Here is a 17,158-nt window from a genome sequence, read left to right as displayed (position 1 = left end):
AATGTTACTACTACTACTACTACTACTACTACTACTACTACTACTACTGTTACTACTACTACTACTGTTACTACTACTACTGCTACTACTACCACTGTTACTACTACTACAACTACTATTACTACTACTACTACTGTTACTACTACTACTGTTTCTACTACTACTACTGCTGTTACTGCTACTACTGCTGCTACTACTACTGTTACTACTACTACTGTTACTACTACTACTGTCACTACTACTACTGTTAATACTACTGTTACTACTACTACTACTACTACTACTACTACTGTTACTACTACTACTGCTACTACTGCTACTACTACTGTTACTACTACTAATGTTACTACTACTACTACTACTACTGGTACTAAAACTACTATTACTACTACTTTCACTTCTACAACTGTTACTACTACTACTACTACTACTACAACTGTTGTTACTACTACTACTACTACTACTACTTTTACTACTACTATCACTATTACTACTGTTACTACTACTACTACTACTACACCCACTTCTACTATTAATGCTACTACTGCTGCTGCTACTACTACTGTTACTACTACTACTACAACTACTACTACTACTGTTACTACTTCTACTGCTACTACTACTACTGTTAATACTACTACTGTTACGACTACTACTTCTACTACTGTTACTACTACTACTACTGTCACTACTACTACTACTGTTACTACAACTACTACTGTTACTACTACTACTTTTGTTACTGCTACTACTACTACTACTTATAACACTACTACTACTCTTTCTGTTACTACTACTACTGCTACTACTACTGTCAAAGTCGTATAATTGGATGAACAAAAGTATATTGGTTAATATTGTTTTGCCGTGCGATTGCGATTCGTACGCCACGTAACAGAGATCCGTACGCCACCTAACACGTGGCATGGTGCGATTGCACAGTAAAATACGCACGCACAAACTCGCATTACAACATTTAGTTATCTATATAATTCATATTCATTTTGGTTCTGTTACACTGTAATTTATGAGCAAATAGTATTTGGTTTATTATTAGTTTATATAATATGAATATATGTACATTTTAGTGTTATTAAAGGTTTAGGTTATAGGAAAGGTGTCATGCCTGATATCATATTGATCCCCTATTCAACAGCAGCTGTCCAGTGCAGTCGGCGAAGAGATCGCACATTGCATACTTTAGTTATTGATATTAGGGAATAAACCTTTGTATGATGCTGGCTATGAAAGGAGCAGACCCCCCTGGAGAGACGACCCCCACCTTTGGGTTCCTTAGATTGAATCAGCCTATGATCTGTTTACCCTGGATCCACCCTTTGTCTGGACCTATAGAAGCAAGCTACGTCATCTCTATTGCACACTGTGTAACACTGTACTGTATATATTCATAGCTGCACCCCCACGGCCCTCAGTCAACTCTGACACAGTATTCTAAGCAGATATACTGTCCATTGGGTCCCGTGGATGCGCAGCGAATGCATGCAATAAGAGCGCGGTATGTATGTATCTTTTGGTATTGGCTGTGCTGTACTGTATTATTTAATAATGTATTGAATTGTTAACTGTTTACATCTGCTAAAATAAATCACTTTGTGCGTTGGAAACACAATACAATCGCCTATGCAATGCTAATTTGAAAACTTTAGAATTACTTTAATAATTTGGGGGTTCGTGAGTTTAGGAGGTCACGTTATCTGAAAGTACGCAACGCTTGCGGATTTCGGTTGCTCAACAAAGGGTGGATATTGACGGACGCGTCTCATACAGGAAAGAACGCAATGTGTTCAAAACCTGTTGTTTATTTTGTGTCGAGAAGCCGAATGTCCGCAGTTGCGTAAACTGAAGGAACGCTAACTAGATCCTAGGGACAAGAAAGAAAAATGTTTCTTTTTATTGTCGTTTTACGTTTTAAAGTGTATTGCATTGCATAGGGTATATGTACTTCCTGCCTTGCGTATGTGAACTTCCGCTAATATTGCCACGTGGTTGAACAATCGTTTTGATAGTTATTATATATGCATAGTACAATTACTTGTGAAAGCCTCTGAGACATTATTACGATTGTTGGGAACTTTTAATTTTCTGCGCAGAAAAGGTGTATAGTGTGTGATTTTGTAACGTAGATACACTGTTTATTATTCATTGTGCTCAGTTGCTGTCTGACGAGGCAGGTTGCCCATTTGAAGGACGTTATACAGGGCAGGTATACCGAATGCGAAAACCGGGTTTTCGCAAAGCGCTACCAATAGATCGCAAGGTTTGCTAATAACTAGTATTGGTAGGCAGTGCGATCTAACCGCACAACAACCGTCAGTGCGAATTGGTGAAGCAGCTAGGAGGAATTATACTGGAAAGGCAGGTTGATTTTATCAACTTGCGCTCCCAGCGATAATAAACTCAGCAGATTTTGTGGTGAGCCAGGGTATCGAGGAGCTGATAGCCCTTGGGGCCCACAGTGATATTTCTGTATTAGGGGTCCTCGCCTGGTGCGAGAAAGAAGCGAGTGGACGCGGCTAATGGAAATACGTCCACCGGGCATTAGAGATCTCTAGAGTGTTTATAGCAACAAGGTTGAAATTGTTTGTTGGAAGGAACAGAGTATTGTGGTATATCTGTGTTCCGCATAGAAGGTATTGTTTGCTGGAAGGAACAGAGTATTGCGGTGTGTCTGTGTTCCGCATAGAAGGTACTGTTCAACATGGGTGCTAAGCATACGCTAGAGATGGCCAATGTACTGCCTAAGGAAGGCCTTAGTGATTCAGCAAGGTTTCGTATGTGTAAGAAATATGGTGCATACGCGGCGGCTTATTGCGACACAGTGGTCGAGATGACCAAAGAGTGTGTTAGGCCTTTCCCAACAATAGGGAGTTTTAATGCAGAGGCACTAAATAATGTAAAAGATAAAGTGTGGTTGATTAAGTCAACCAAAGTGAGAAATAGATATAATGATTGTTTAAAGTCGTGGCAAATGGAAGGGTTATGGGTAAAGATCAGGTGGTGTCCAGGATACAGGTGAGAGGGCTGGAGCTGCATTCATTCTCCCCCCTCCTTCCTCTACAGGAAGCATGGAACAGCTGGGGACCCTGTGACATCACAAAGTAGTGTAAGAGGTTAATTTTAGGAGGGGCTCACTTCTGCCTTATCCTTGGAAGTAGGGGAAGCCAATTAGCATCAATTGTTCTCCTTAGGACTAGTCCAGACGTGCTGTCTGCATCCCAGCAGGGCGCTTTTGTGAAAGGACATCTCATCTTCACTGCCCTGTCCAAACCAACTAGTCCTGCACTGACCAATGGTTAAGAAGAATAGACCCAGGGGTTTGCCCAGGGAGGGGAAAGACTGTGGAAATTAGACCTGCGATATAAGGAACGACTCCAGGGGGGAAGGGTGTTCATTGTGGGATTTTATTCATGAAGGTGCATCTAGTTTTGAATTATCGTTTTCTAACTACACTATATATGCAGCTGATAGAAATCCATGGTTTGTGAAGTCTGGAGAGCAGGTGACTATATCTCCTTAAGTTAGTGGGGTAAGGGACAGATGATGTGGTAAATCTGCCTGGCATTTATTTACTGTGTGTATATAATATTCTAGTGTTGTTTATATGACAATAAATATACTGTTGTATTTTTATAACTGCATTTTGCCTGAGTGACCATACGAATCCTAGAAGGTACTGGGTAGCACTGGGCCAGATATACCCGGTATCTTCACAGTTCTAATGGATGGCCTTAGGGAAAACTTGAAAAGAAGGGTGCAAACTTCATTACCACACTGGAAAGGAATTACTCTAAGTGTTCTCAGGGAGTCAGTTATAGGACATGATAAAAAATATAAGTAAAGAGAAAGAGACACTAAGTGATAGGGGAATGATGGTAAGTATCCCAACACTAGAGGGACTGCACACACGACCACCAGCATACGACCCACACAACAGGAAACCTAGAATATTGAGATGTTACAATTGCAGAGAAGAAGGACACATTAGGAGAGATTGTAAAAAGGAAGAGAAACAACATGAGTTGAGGAAGTGTTTTAGATGCGCTAAAATGGGACACCAAGCAAAGGACTGTACAATGACAAGAGCGAAAGCAAAGAGACTTGGCCCATCTAAGGGGGAATCACACAGACACCCACAGAGACGGCGCACACAAGTCTCAGAGACTTCCCGACAGTTTCCTGTGCACCTCATAGCAGCCAATGCCTTGGGGGAGAACCATAGCCAACCCTAGAGGTTAGGTTAGACTTGTAGTCCCACAACCAGGTGGGGTAAATGTTAATCTGTGGTAAGTATCAGTGTGCAGATTTAGGAAGAAATTGATTTAAAAGGTAATCGTTGTTGATTTTGCTTGTTTTTTATATGTTGTCACATGCTTGTTTTCCTAATCGCTGGCCGAGGGAAAAGAATGGAAATGTTTGTTTTGTTTGCTGTTTTAAGATAACTATCTTGGTTTTCTTCTTACAGATAAAGGGGTACACAAAAGAAATATAGACATAGTGTTTAAAAGGGTGAGGTAGACAAATAGAAAGATTACTCTTGAAAGACAAATTAACAATGGAGCATTAGAACACTCTTTATTTCAGGCTGCAGTGACTCATGATAATTTGTTTGGCTAAGAATCATTATCCAAAAATGAAGTATGTACATACTTTGCTCCAAAAATATCGTTTTATGTATCTCAGATGAGTCATCAAGAGTTAACTTCTATATTTCTCTGCCATAAGTTAGAAAGTCTGTTGAAAAGGTATGTAGTCAATGTGATACGAGTTCTTAATGAACAAATGATGGACGACACTGGATTGCACGGTTGGGTTAAGACCCTCTAGTCAAGTATGGGGAGGGGTCATAGTTAGCAAATAGCTAAGGGGATGAGTGAAATGAATACAGCCATTTTCCTATAGAGTCCAATCCAGCTGTCATTTGTGTTGTAAAATCTCCCTTTCTGCATGAATGTTTGTATTAAAATCTTTGTATTCCTATTATTCATTGCTTTCTTATTTCCCATTTTTTTTTTTATCTATGTTAGCTCTCTCTCTCTCTCTCTCTCTCTCTCTCTCTCTCTCTCTCTGCTCTGGTAGAGATAAAAAACAGACACAGTCTCAGCAATGGGGCTAAGACATATTTTTATGTTTTACATTTACAGACAAATTCAGCGATACACACACTAGATTGACATGAGTTACAGAAACAGTCAAGGGTTTTGTTTTCATGTGTATAGAAGCTGCTGATTTTAAGCAGAAAGGTTCTGTCTCAGAAATACAATTCCTGTTTTATAGATTGCATATCTGTTTTGTTTTTTTGTTTTTTGTTGTTTTTGTGATTCGTGCCTCCTGTACAATATTGTGCCTTTATATGGATGCACAAAGGGTGCATAGGAGATTGCCGGAGGATAGGCATACAGATATGCATCTCTGTATAGAACATTGGAGTAGGATTTTTACCACAAGATACGACATAATGTGAAACCCTAGAAAATGTAGAATTTTCGTGTTTTATATTTTTTCACTGTTAGACAGACATGTACTGGATACTGTTATATTTGAAGAAAGTGTTATAGAAATAGACCCCTTTGCCTTTCCCACTTAGTCAAGTAGCTGAATGTGAGGTACTGAGAATGGCATGTGAATTGGCAGAGGGAAAATTGATTGATATACATTGGTCTTCAGCATTTTTCTAGTCTAGGGGGCGATGTTGAGTTGACTGAAAAATCTTTTTTATAGCAATACCAGCACATGATTAGGACACTACAGAGAGGACTTTATACAGTGACACAGTTACCAACTGAAGTAGCTGCTAGTAAAGTCCACATTTACACACACGACCATACATGGCTGTCACACCAGGGCGAACATAGCTGTCAAATAGACAGCAGGGTTTATGTGACAGTTAACAAATCTATGTTTTGTTTTGTTTTTCATTGTATTGTTATTGTTTTAAAATGTGAACACACACACATACACATATTAGTTAATATATGAAGATTTGTGTTACCTGAGGAATAAACTGTCTGGAAGGTAAAGAGATGTGGGAAGGAGTCTGGTGGACTCTGGAGAGATGGACAAGGTAGACCAGTAGCTCCCAGAGAGTATCTTCCAGACCTAGCGGAGGCAGTGCATGGTCTGGCTCAGCTGGGTACAGAAGGTATGTGCAAGCCAGTAGGACAGCAATGTCCTATCTTGATTAAGAGAATGTCAGGGAGATGATACCAATAGAGCCATCCCATATCCCTCCTGCAGATGGGGTTTTTCTCCAGGTAAAACAAATCCACGTCATCCAATTACCACCATGCAGGATCCTCAAGTATACACTGGTGTACCAATGAAATATGTCTGGGTAAAGGTATATTGAAATGTGTCTAATGTATTACTGGGTCACTCTCAAAGCTTTTGTTATTCAATGTGATAGTCCTAGAGTTATAATAGATGATAGGGGTATTCATTTTATGACGAACAGATGTATAATGTATGACACATACTTTCAATTAGCCATAAACCAGTATGAACATAAAGTAACGGTACTCGGTAGAATGAATTGAATAGAATAAGAGTTGGAACTTGATTGAAGTGACTGATAGCTTCGGCCACTAGTCCTGTCCCGCTACCAAAAGATCACTCCTGGGCAGACTCTTAACCTGTCAGTTTTTGAAATGTTCTTGACCCCTCGTGAGATGAGATTGTAACTGGGAGGCTAGGTTAGATCTTGAGCGAAGGTAAATAGTGAGACAGTAACCAAGAACGTCCAAAACACTGTTTCCTGAAAGGTCACACTAACTGTCAGGATGTTGGATCGGTAGAGTAAGTTGTGGAGCAGTAATTTCTTAGGCTCAGGTTATTTGACAGACAGGTACCAGGTGTAGGCTACCAGCCTCACGGCTTCAAGGGTAGCAGAGACACACTGGTGCCCTTTCCACCCACTGCAGAGGGGCCAACACTCAGAGAAGGGTCCAAGGGCACTCATGAGTCTGTTCTGGAAGGCCTCGAATGCAGTTAGTAGCACCTGAGCCAAAGGCTAAGACTGTTGTCCAGCATGAAGTTGTAGTTTTTCCTGTTTTGTGTTCTCTCATTTCATTCTCTTCTCAGGATGGTTAATTCTTTTGATTATTAGCAGGTGACAGAGGCTGGTTCAGGTAATGATAAGGAGGTATTGGGGATGAATGAGAAGTTAGTAGCATAATCGGTCCAGCCAATTACTCTATTCAATTCAGGGGTAAAGGAAAATCTGGAAACCTTGGAGCTTGGAGAAAGTGTGAGGGGCTATTGTCTGAGTAGCATTACATCTGTAAGTACGGCGACCCCATGGCTAAACGTGGTACTGAGATTCTGCATAAACCATCTTTAAGGTGATAGTTTATTATACTATCAAAGGGTGGACTGTCGAAGTCATATAATTGGATGAACAAAAGTATATTGGTTAATATTGTTTTGCCGTGCAATTGCGATTCGTACGCCACGTAACACAGATCCGTACGCCACCTAACAGGTGGCATTGTGCGATCGCACGGTAAAATACGCATGCACACACTTGCATTACAACATTTAGTTATCTATAAAATTCATATTCATATTGGTTCCGTTACACTGTTATTTATGAGCAGATAGTATTTGGTTTATTATTAGTTTATATAATATGATTATATGTACATTTTAGTGTTATTAAAGGTTTAGGTTATAGGAAAGGTGTCAAGCCTGATATCATTTTGATCCCCTATTCATCAGCAGCTGTCCGGTGCAGTCGGCGAAGAGATCGCACATTGCATACTTTAGTTATTGATATTAGGGAATAAACCTTTGTATGATGCTGGCTATGAAAGGAGCAGACCCCCTGGAGAGACGACCCCACCTTTGGATTCCTTAGATTGAATCAGCCTATGACCTGTTTACCCTGGAGCCACCCTTTGTCTGGACCTATAGAAGCAAGCTATGTCATCTCTATTGTTCACTGTGTAACACTGTACTGTATATAATCATAGCTGCACCCCCACGGCCCTCAGTCAACTCTGACACAGTATTCTAAGCAGATATACTGTCCATTGGGTCCCTTGGATGCGCAGCGAATGCATGCAATAAGAGCGTGGTATGTATGTATCTTTTGGTATTGGCTGCACTGTACTGTATTATTTAATAATGTATTGAATTGTTAACTTTTTACATCTGCTAAAATAAATCACTTTGTGCATTGGAAACACAATACAATGCTTATTTGAAAATGATAGAATTACTTTAATACTACTACTACTACTAATAATAAAACCAATACTACTATCACTACAAATAATAATACTACTACTAATACTACTGTTACTACTAATACTACTACTACTGCTGCTGCTTCTACTACTAATACTACTACTCTTGCTGCTACTACTAATAATAATACTACTAATGCTACAACTACTGTTACTACTACTACTACTACTACTACTACTACTGCTGCTACTACTACTGTTACTACTACTGTTACCACTACTACTGTTACTACTACTACTGCTGCTACTTCTACTGCTACTATTATTACTACTACTGCTACTACTACTACTACTACTGTTACTACTACTATTACTACTACTACTGTTACTACTACATCTAATACTGCTGCTACTACTATTACTACTACTACTGTTGCTACTACTGTTACTATTGCTACTACCACTGCAACTGTTACTATTACTACTGTTACTAAGACTAGTACTACTACTACCACTGTTACTATTACTACTACTACTACTACTACTACTACTACTACTACTACTACTACTGTTACTACTACTACTGTTACTACTGCTGCTGCTACTACTACTACTAATACTACTACTACTGTTACTACTACTGATGCTGCTGCTACTACTACTACTACTACTACTACTGTTACTACAACTACTACTACTACTGTTACTACTATTACTGCTACTACTACTTATAATACTACTACTAATTCAGTTACTACTACTACTGCTACTATTTCTACTACTAATAATAATAAAACCAATACTACTACCACTACTGCTGCTGCTGCTACTACTACTACCAATACTACTACTACTACTGTTACTACTAATACTACTAGTACTGCTGCTACTAATACTACTACTAATACTACTACTGCTGCTACTACTCATAATACTACTACTAATGCTACAACTACTGTTACTACTAATAAAACTACTACTGTTACTACTACTGCTGCTACTACTGCTACTACAATTACTATTATTACTACTAATACTACTACTACTACTACTACTACTAATACTACTACTTCTGCTGCTGCTGCTACTACTACTACTGCTGCTGCTACTACTACTACTACTACTGTTACTACTACTATTATCATTACTACTACTGTTACTACTACTACTGTTACTATTACTACTACTGCTACTACTACTATTACAACTGTTACTACTACTACTACTACTATTAATGCTACCACTGTTACTACTACTAATACTACAACTGTTACTACTACTATTTCTGCTGCTACTTCTACTAATACTACTACTGTTACTACTACTACTACTGCTACTACTACTGTTACTACTACTACTGTTACTGCTGCTACTACTGGTACTACTACTTATGTTACTACTACTACTACTACTACTACTACTACTACTACTACTACTACTTCTAATAATATTAAAACCAATACTACTAGCACTACTGCAGCTACTAATACTACTACTATTACCACTGTTACTACTACTACTACTACTACTACTGTTACTACTACTAATACTACTACTGTTACTACTACTACTACTGCTGCTACTACTACTGTTACTATTTTTACTACTAATAATAATAATAAAGCCAATACTACTACTACTACTACTACTACTACTACTACTACTACTACTACTACTACTACTGTTACTACTACTAATACTACTATTACTACTACTACTGTTACTACTACTACTGTTACTACTGATACTACAACTACTACTATTACTACTACTGCTACTACTGTTACTTCTACTACTACTACTACTACTACTACTACTACTACTACTACTACTGTTACTACTACTAATACTACTACTGTTACTACTAATAATAATAATAATAAAACCAATACTACTGCTACTACTGCTACTAATACTACTACTGTTACTACTACTACTACTACTAATAATAATAAATCCAATACTACTACTACTACTACTGCTGCTACTACTACTAATACTACTACTACTACTACTACTACTGTTACTACTACTAATACTACTACTTATAATACTACTACTTCTACTTCTGTTACTACTACTGCTGCTGCTCCTACTACTACTATTACTGCTACTACTGTCACTACTACTACTACTACTACTGTTACTACTGCTACTACTGTTACTTCTACTACTACTACTGTTATTACTACTAATACTACTACTGTTACTACTACTACTAATAATAATAATAATAATAATAATAATAAGAAGAAGAAGAAGAAGAAGAAGAAAACCAATACTACTACTACTGCTGCTGCTACTACTACTAATACTACTACTAATACTACTTCTGTTACTACTACTACTGCTACTACTGTTACTACTACTACTACTACTATTACTACTACTGCTGCTACTACTGTTACTACTACTATTACTACTGCTACTACTGTTACTACTTCTACTGCTACTACTGTTACTACTACTGCTACTACTGTTACTACTACTACTACTGTTACTACTACTACTGCCACTACTACTACTACTTACTACTACTACTGTTACTACTACTGATAATAATAATAATAATAATAATAATAATAATAATAATAATAATAATAGTACTGCTGCTACTACTACTACTAATACTACTACTACTACTACTGCTGCTATGACTACTACTAATAACAATAATAATATAATATTATAATACAAATAGTACTAATGCTACTACTACTACTACTACTACTACTAATAATAATAATAGTACTACACCTTCTACTTCTAATAATAATACTAATACTACTAATCATAATAATAATAATAATAATAATAATAATAATTGTACTACTACTATTATTAATTCTACTACTACTACTACTACTACTACTAATAATAATAATAATAATAATAATAATAATACTAATACTACAACTAATAATAATAATAGTACTTTATAGTGAGGTGGTGAAGGCCATTCCTGATCACTTGTCACCATCATCATCATCAACATTTATTTATATAGCGCCAGCAGATTCTGCAGCGCTTTACAATTGGGAACAAACATTAATAAGACAATACTGGGTAATACAGACAGACAGACAGAGAGGTAAGAGAACCCTGCTCACAGCTTACAATCTATGGGAAATGGGAGTCTGATACACAAGGGCATGTGCTACATCATATTGCACACTGGACAAGCTAGAAGGCAAAGGTAAAAGTATTTAGTGGGCTGTGTGATCAGTCACACAACTATGTTGGTCAGAGGGTTGTTGTCTTGTGTTAGATTTTTAGAGGGTGGTACTAGGGTAAACTAGGGAGATTAAGAAGGTGGTTGAGGAATATTATAAGCTTGCCTGAAAAGGTGGGTTTTCAGGGAACGCTTGAAGGTTTGAAGACTAGAGGAAAGGGAGTTCCACAAAGTGGATGCAGCCCAAAAAAAGTCCTTTACCCGAGAATGGGAGGATGTGATGAGAGTGGAAGAGAGATTCAGATCTTGTGCAGAACGTAGGTGTCGAGTTGGAAGTGTCACGTCTTTCACTAGGAATATCACTGACCGCTATTAGCGCTACTAAACTGGGAGGCACGGTGTTCACCAGAGACCCCCGCAAGGAGGTTTGGGCTGTGCTGCATGTTTTTCACAGGTCGCGGTTCTCCCAGATAGTTACCAGAGCAGCGAATGGAGAGTAGTCAGACAGGCCGAGTCGAAACCAGAGAAGCGCAGTACCATGGAGAAAAGGCAGAGAATAAACAGGAACTGTCCAAGGTCAATACCAATGCGGGCAAAGAAGTACAAAAGGGAGATCCAGGAGAGAAGTCAAACGAGCCAAGGAGTTAGTACACAGGAGAGTAATTAGGAACAATAATAATAATGCTGGAGCTGGATGGAACCAATACTCTGGCACCCTAACAGGCAACAGAAGCGGCGCATGGGGCATGCGCGAGCGCCGCGATGATGTGGTCGCGTCCCGTTGCCTAGCAATGGGACGTGAGTTGCCGCCAGAGGGCGTCCGTCTCCGGCACCCAGCGGAGGTGCGGAGACGGCGCCTGACATTAATCCTCCCCTTCTTCTTTATGGGTAGCATAGGACGTCTGCAAGAACTTTGCAAACAAACGTGGAGCATGGATATCCTCTTCAAAGACCCATGACCTCTCTTCAGGGCCGTAACCCTTCCAGTGGATTAGAAATTGGCGTCTCCCACGAGAGATTCGAGAATTCAAGATGCATTCTGCCAGAAATTCTTCACCCCTAACGGTCTTAACAGGAGGGAGTGGAGGAGATTTGTTGGAAAATTCATTGAGAATGAGTGGTTTCAACAAAGATATATGGAACATGTTATATATCTGAAGAGAGGCTGGAAGATGAAGTCTGTAGATGACTGGGTTGATAACATGAGAGATGAAAAAGGTCCAATATAGCGTGGAGCCAATTTTATCGTGGGAACCTTAAGTCTAAGGTTGCAGGTAGCTAAACACATTTTGTCTCACACCCGGAGCACAGGAAGATTCCTTCTATGTCGATCTAAAAAAAGTCTGTAATGGTTCGAAGACTGTAGTAATCTGGAACGTACTTGGGACCAAATTTGAGAAAAATTGTGAACCATATTTTGTGCAGCAGGTACCGAGGAATCAGAAAGATTGGAAAAGGTGGGGAGAATGGGATGTCTCCCGTAGATGGTGAAGAAGGGAGAGTTACCCGTGGACTCGTGTTGGTGGTTATTATGGGTAAACTCTGCCCAGGGTAAAAGTTCACTCCAGGAAGATTGTTGATCCGAACAGTAGCACCTCAGAAATACCTCCAGGTCCTGATTGGTCCGTTCAGTCTGCCCATTAGTTTGCGGACGGTACCAGGAGGAGAATTTTAGGCTGATCCCAAGTTGTTTGCAAAGGGATCTCCAGAATTGGGAGACAAATTGGACTCCACGATCAGAAATTATGTCCTTCGGGCAGCAATGGAGGCGGAAAATCTCTCGGATGAACAGGAGTGCCAGCTGGAAGGCAGAGGGTAGTCCCTTGAGGGGAATGAAGTGGGCTCATTTTGAAAAGCGGTCTACCACCACCCAAATCATATTAAAGCCATAACTGGCAGGAAGATCTGTAATAAAGTCCATGCTGATACTGAGCCATGGAAGGTCCGGAATGGGCAGAGGATGGAGAAGACCGGCAGGGGGTCTCCTAGGGATCTTATGTCTGGCGCAGTCCTCACAAGCACAGATGTATTTCTGGACGTCCGAGGGCAATGAGGGCCACCAGTATAGGCGAGATAGAAGAGCAACTGTCTTCTTAACCCCAGCATGACCAGCGAATTTGGCGTTATGAGCCCATCTCAGGAGTTTAATGCGTAGATGTTCTTGCACAAAAGAACGACCAGGAGGAGGAGTCTTAACAGAAGAATTGGTCAAGGCTAGAATCGTGGAGGGGTTGAGGATAGGTTTAGCAACCATGGGTGATGAGGCATCAGAGGAATCAAATGTTCTGGACAGTGCGTCAGCATGCAGATTCTTGGTACCGGGCCGGAAGGTTAATATCAGCTGGAAACTGTTAAAGAATAGTGACCAGTGGGCCTGGTGAGGGTTCAGGCATTGTGCAGACTGCAAGTAGGTAAGATTCTTATGATCAATAAACACTGTGATGGGAAAGTGTGCCCCCTCCAACAGGTAGCACCATTCCTCCAAGGCGGTTTTGATGGCTAAAAGTTGTTCTTTATCACCAATCCCATAGTTGGACCCTCTGAGGTCCAACTTGGTAAAAATTTGTGCCTCTCGAATACGATCGAAGAGTTCCGAAATTCGGGGAAGAGGGTAGTGATTTTTAATTGTGATGGCATTTAGTCTCCTGTAATCAATACATGGTCTGAGAGAGCCGTCCTTCTTCTTAACAAAAAAGAAGCCTGCACCTGCTGGGGAAGATGACTTCCTAATGAATCCCCTCTTGAGGTTCTCGACAACAAAGTCAGACATGGCTTGTCTCTCGGGTAAGGACAGAGGATATACCCTGCCTCTAGGAATGCTTTTTTCAGGGATAAGGTCGATAGGGCAATCCCAAGGCTAATGAGGAGGAAGGATTTCAGAAGCGGTTTTAGAAAACACATCAGCAATTCTGGAGTAAGCTTTAGGAAGACCGACCAGGGAAGATATGCAGAGGCAGACGAGCTTGGATTTCAATGGAGAAACGGATCTCAGGTACCTCTTGTTACAGGAGGAACTCCAGCGGATAACTTGCGCTCGCTGCCAGTTAAATTGTGGAGCATGAAGCTTTAGCCAGGGTAATCCCAGGATGATAGGGTTAATGGACTGTGGAAGAACAAAAAAACTTATGAACTCAGAATGAAGCGCTCCTACTTCCATCTGGAGCGGGAGAGTAGAAAGAGAGATTGAGCCATTGGAGACTCTGTTCCCATCGACAGCAGTGAGCATCAAATGTTGGATCAAGGGTATAGTATCAAGACGGAGCTCAGTCACCAGTTTGGAAGAAATGAAGTTCCCTGCGGAACCCGAGTCCACAAAGGCCTAGGTAGAAGATGGACCACTGGGAGAAACCAAGGTGACGGGCATCAAAAACTCAGACTCCTTCCGAGGGTAGGGAGGAAGGGACTGGGGTCCTAGGTTGATCTTTCTATTATCACCTAGGAGGTGGCGTTTCCCGGCCTCTTGGGAGAAACGGAGAGAAGATGTTCTGGTTCGCCACAATATAAATAGAGGCGATTCCTCATTCGTCTCTCACGTTCCTCTGGAGAAAGACGGGATGGGCTCCTCCAAGGAGGGAGTAGGAGGAATGAAGTTAGGCGCCAATCGAGGGAGAGGCCGGCGAGTACGATCCTGTTCGAGAGCTCGTTCCCTGTGGCAGATGACCACTTTAATACAGAGTGATATGAGGTCATCCAGGTTGGGAGGGAGGTCACGGGAGGCTAAATCATCTTTAATGCGATCATTGAGACCTTGCCAGAAGGTAGCGATGAGAGCCTCATCGTTCCCTCGGAGTTTAGCTGCAAGAGTCCGAAATTGCACTGCATATTGTCCTGCTGTGAGGGAACCTTGGCGTAGCCCTAAGAGACTGGAGGCGGCTGAAGAAATTCTTCCGGGTTCATCAAAAACTTTACGGAACCTCTCGATGAAGACCACCAAATTTTGAAGCATGGGATCATCCCATTCCCAAAGAGGAGAAGTCCAGGCTAATGCTTGCCCAGAGAGGAGAGAAATCAAATAAGCCACTTTAGCCCTTTCTGACGAGAAGTTCTCGGGAGCCAATTCAAATTGAATGGAGCACTGGTTAAGGAAGTCACGACACTTCAACGGATTGCCATTGTCAGGTGCCGCCCCGCGATCTCTCCGGGACAGCCGCCTTTTCTCTCGCCCAACGCTTAGCAACCAGACACATCACTTCCGGCCATTCGGCCACCCGACATCCGCACACTAAGCGCACCCCACTGCTAGGCAACAGGGCACCTAATGGTGCCAGAGTGGAGTTTAAGTAGCGCCAAACAGGAAGCCCTATCCAGAGGATTTCCGGCTATCAGTCTCAGCTGATCACCGGGTAGCGTCTCTGTTGCTAGGCAACAGAAGCAGTGCATAGCGAGTGCCGCAATCATGTGGTCACGTCCCATTGCCTAGCAACGGGACGTGAGTTGCGGCCAGAGGGCGTCCGTCTCCGGCACCCAGCAGAGGTGCGGAGATGGCGCCTGACAGGGAGATATTTTGAGACAAGTGAGGAAATGTATGTCAGTGCAGTTATGTTGATGGCCTTGTATGTTAGTAGAAGAATTTTATATTCGTTGAAAAACAGACAACCAATGTAGAGACTGACAGAGTGGCTCAGCAGAGGAAGAACAGTTTGCTGGTTATCTAATCAATAATATGCTACTATCACTAGCACTCCGTATTTCTTATCTCTAAATCTCATGTTATGCTTGTTTTATACGTGACTGTTCACCCCTCCCATAAATAGATTTAATTATTTTACAAATATCTAAATATATTGGTTCAGATACAGCATGAGAAAAAATATCATAAGTACAGACACAAATAATACTTTTAATTTACATACAAGTGATAAAGAATTTACATATTCAGAAATTCCACACCTATGTAACACTGAGTACAAAAATATAGTTTTCAAGCCTGAAAAACCCTTTCTGCTTCACGATTGTATTTTATCATAATCCATTAGTTTCTCTTGGTCAGTAAAATTAACAGCTAATGTGGGAGAATGTAATAGGTCTGTGTTTCACAAAGTAACAAGTTCAATTACTGTTAAATGTGTCAATCTTTAATGAAGCACACAATGGTAAACAAGTAACAAGGTAGTGGAGTCCTTATTGCTGGAAAGGCATGAAGCACCCCGTTAAGTGTCACAAATTTAGATAGTGTCCAAGTAACTGAGTTTCAGGAATCACGCGGACAGCAAGTTTACTAGATAACACAATACAGGTCACTGGTAACAAGCTTTTAGATACACAGGATTGCCAAGTCAGGAACCAGGTTTGCAGTTAAATGGAATTGCCAAATCAGGAGTAAAATTTTCAGGTACACTATCTTAGGGAATGTAGTAGTGGAATTCCATCGTTTCACACATTTAATCATCTGGTCCAGACTGTTGGCCTTGTCGGGTTTTGAAAGCCAGATACAGGTGCAGTTCATCAACAGGAAAAACAGATACCAAGGGGAATGTTTAGTAAAGTGCGGGTTTGAAAAAGTGGAGATGTTGGCTATAGCAACCAATCAGATTCTAGTTATAACTTATTTAATGCATTCAGCAAAATAACAGCTAGAATCTGATTGGTTGTTATACGCAACATCTTCACTTTTTCAAACCTGCAGCTTGATAAACATATCCCCAGAATTCCAAATGATAACAAATACCTCCAACTATATTGCATGATCCCTAAAAAGGCTCTCACTTGTCTCTTGTTTTCAGATCGGCCATTTTCATATAGCCTTAGGTTGACATTTTACTAAACCTTTGCCTGTGTTGTA

The sequence above is a fragment of the Mixophyes fleayi genome, chromosome 2 (genome assembly GCF_038048845.1).
Source record: "Mixophyes fleayi isolate aMixFle1 chromosome 2, aMixFle1.hap1, whole genome shotgun sequence".
Lineage (NCBI taxonomy): Eukaryota > Metazoa > Chordata > Amphibia > Anura > Limnodynastidae > Mixophyes > Mixophyes fleayi.
The sequence above is the reverse complement of the archived record's forward strand: the minus strand, read 5'-3'. Positions refer to the sequence as shown.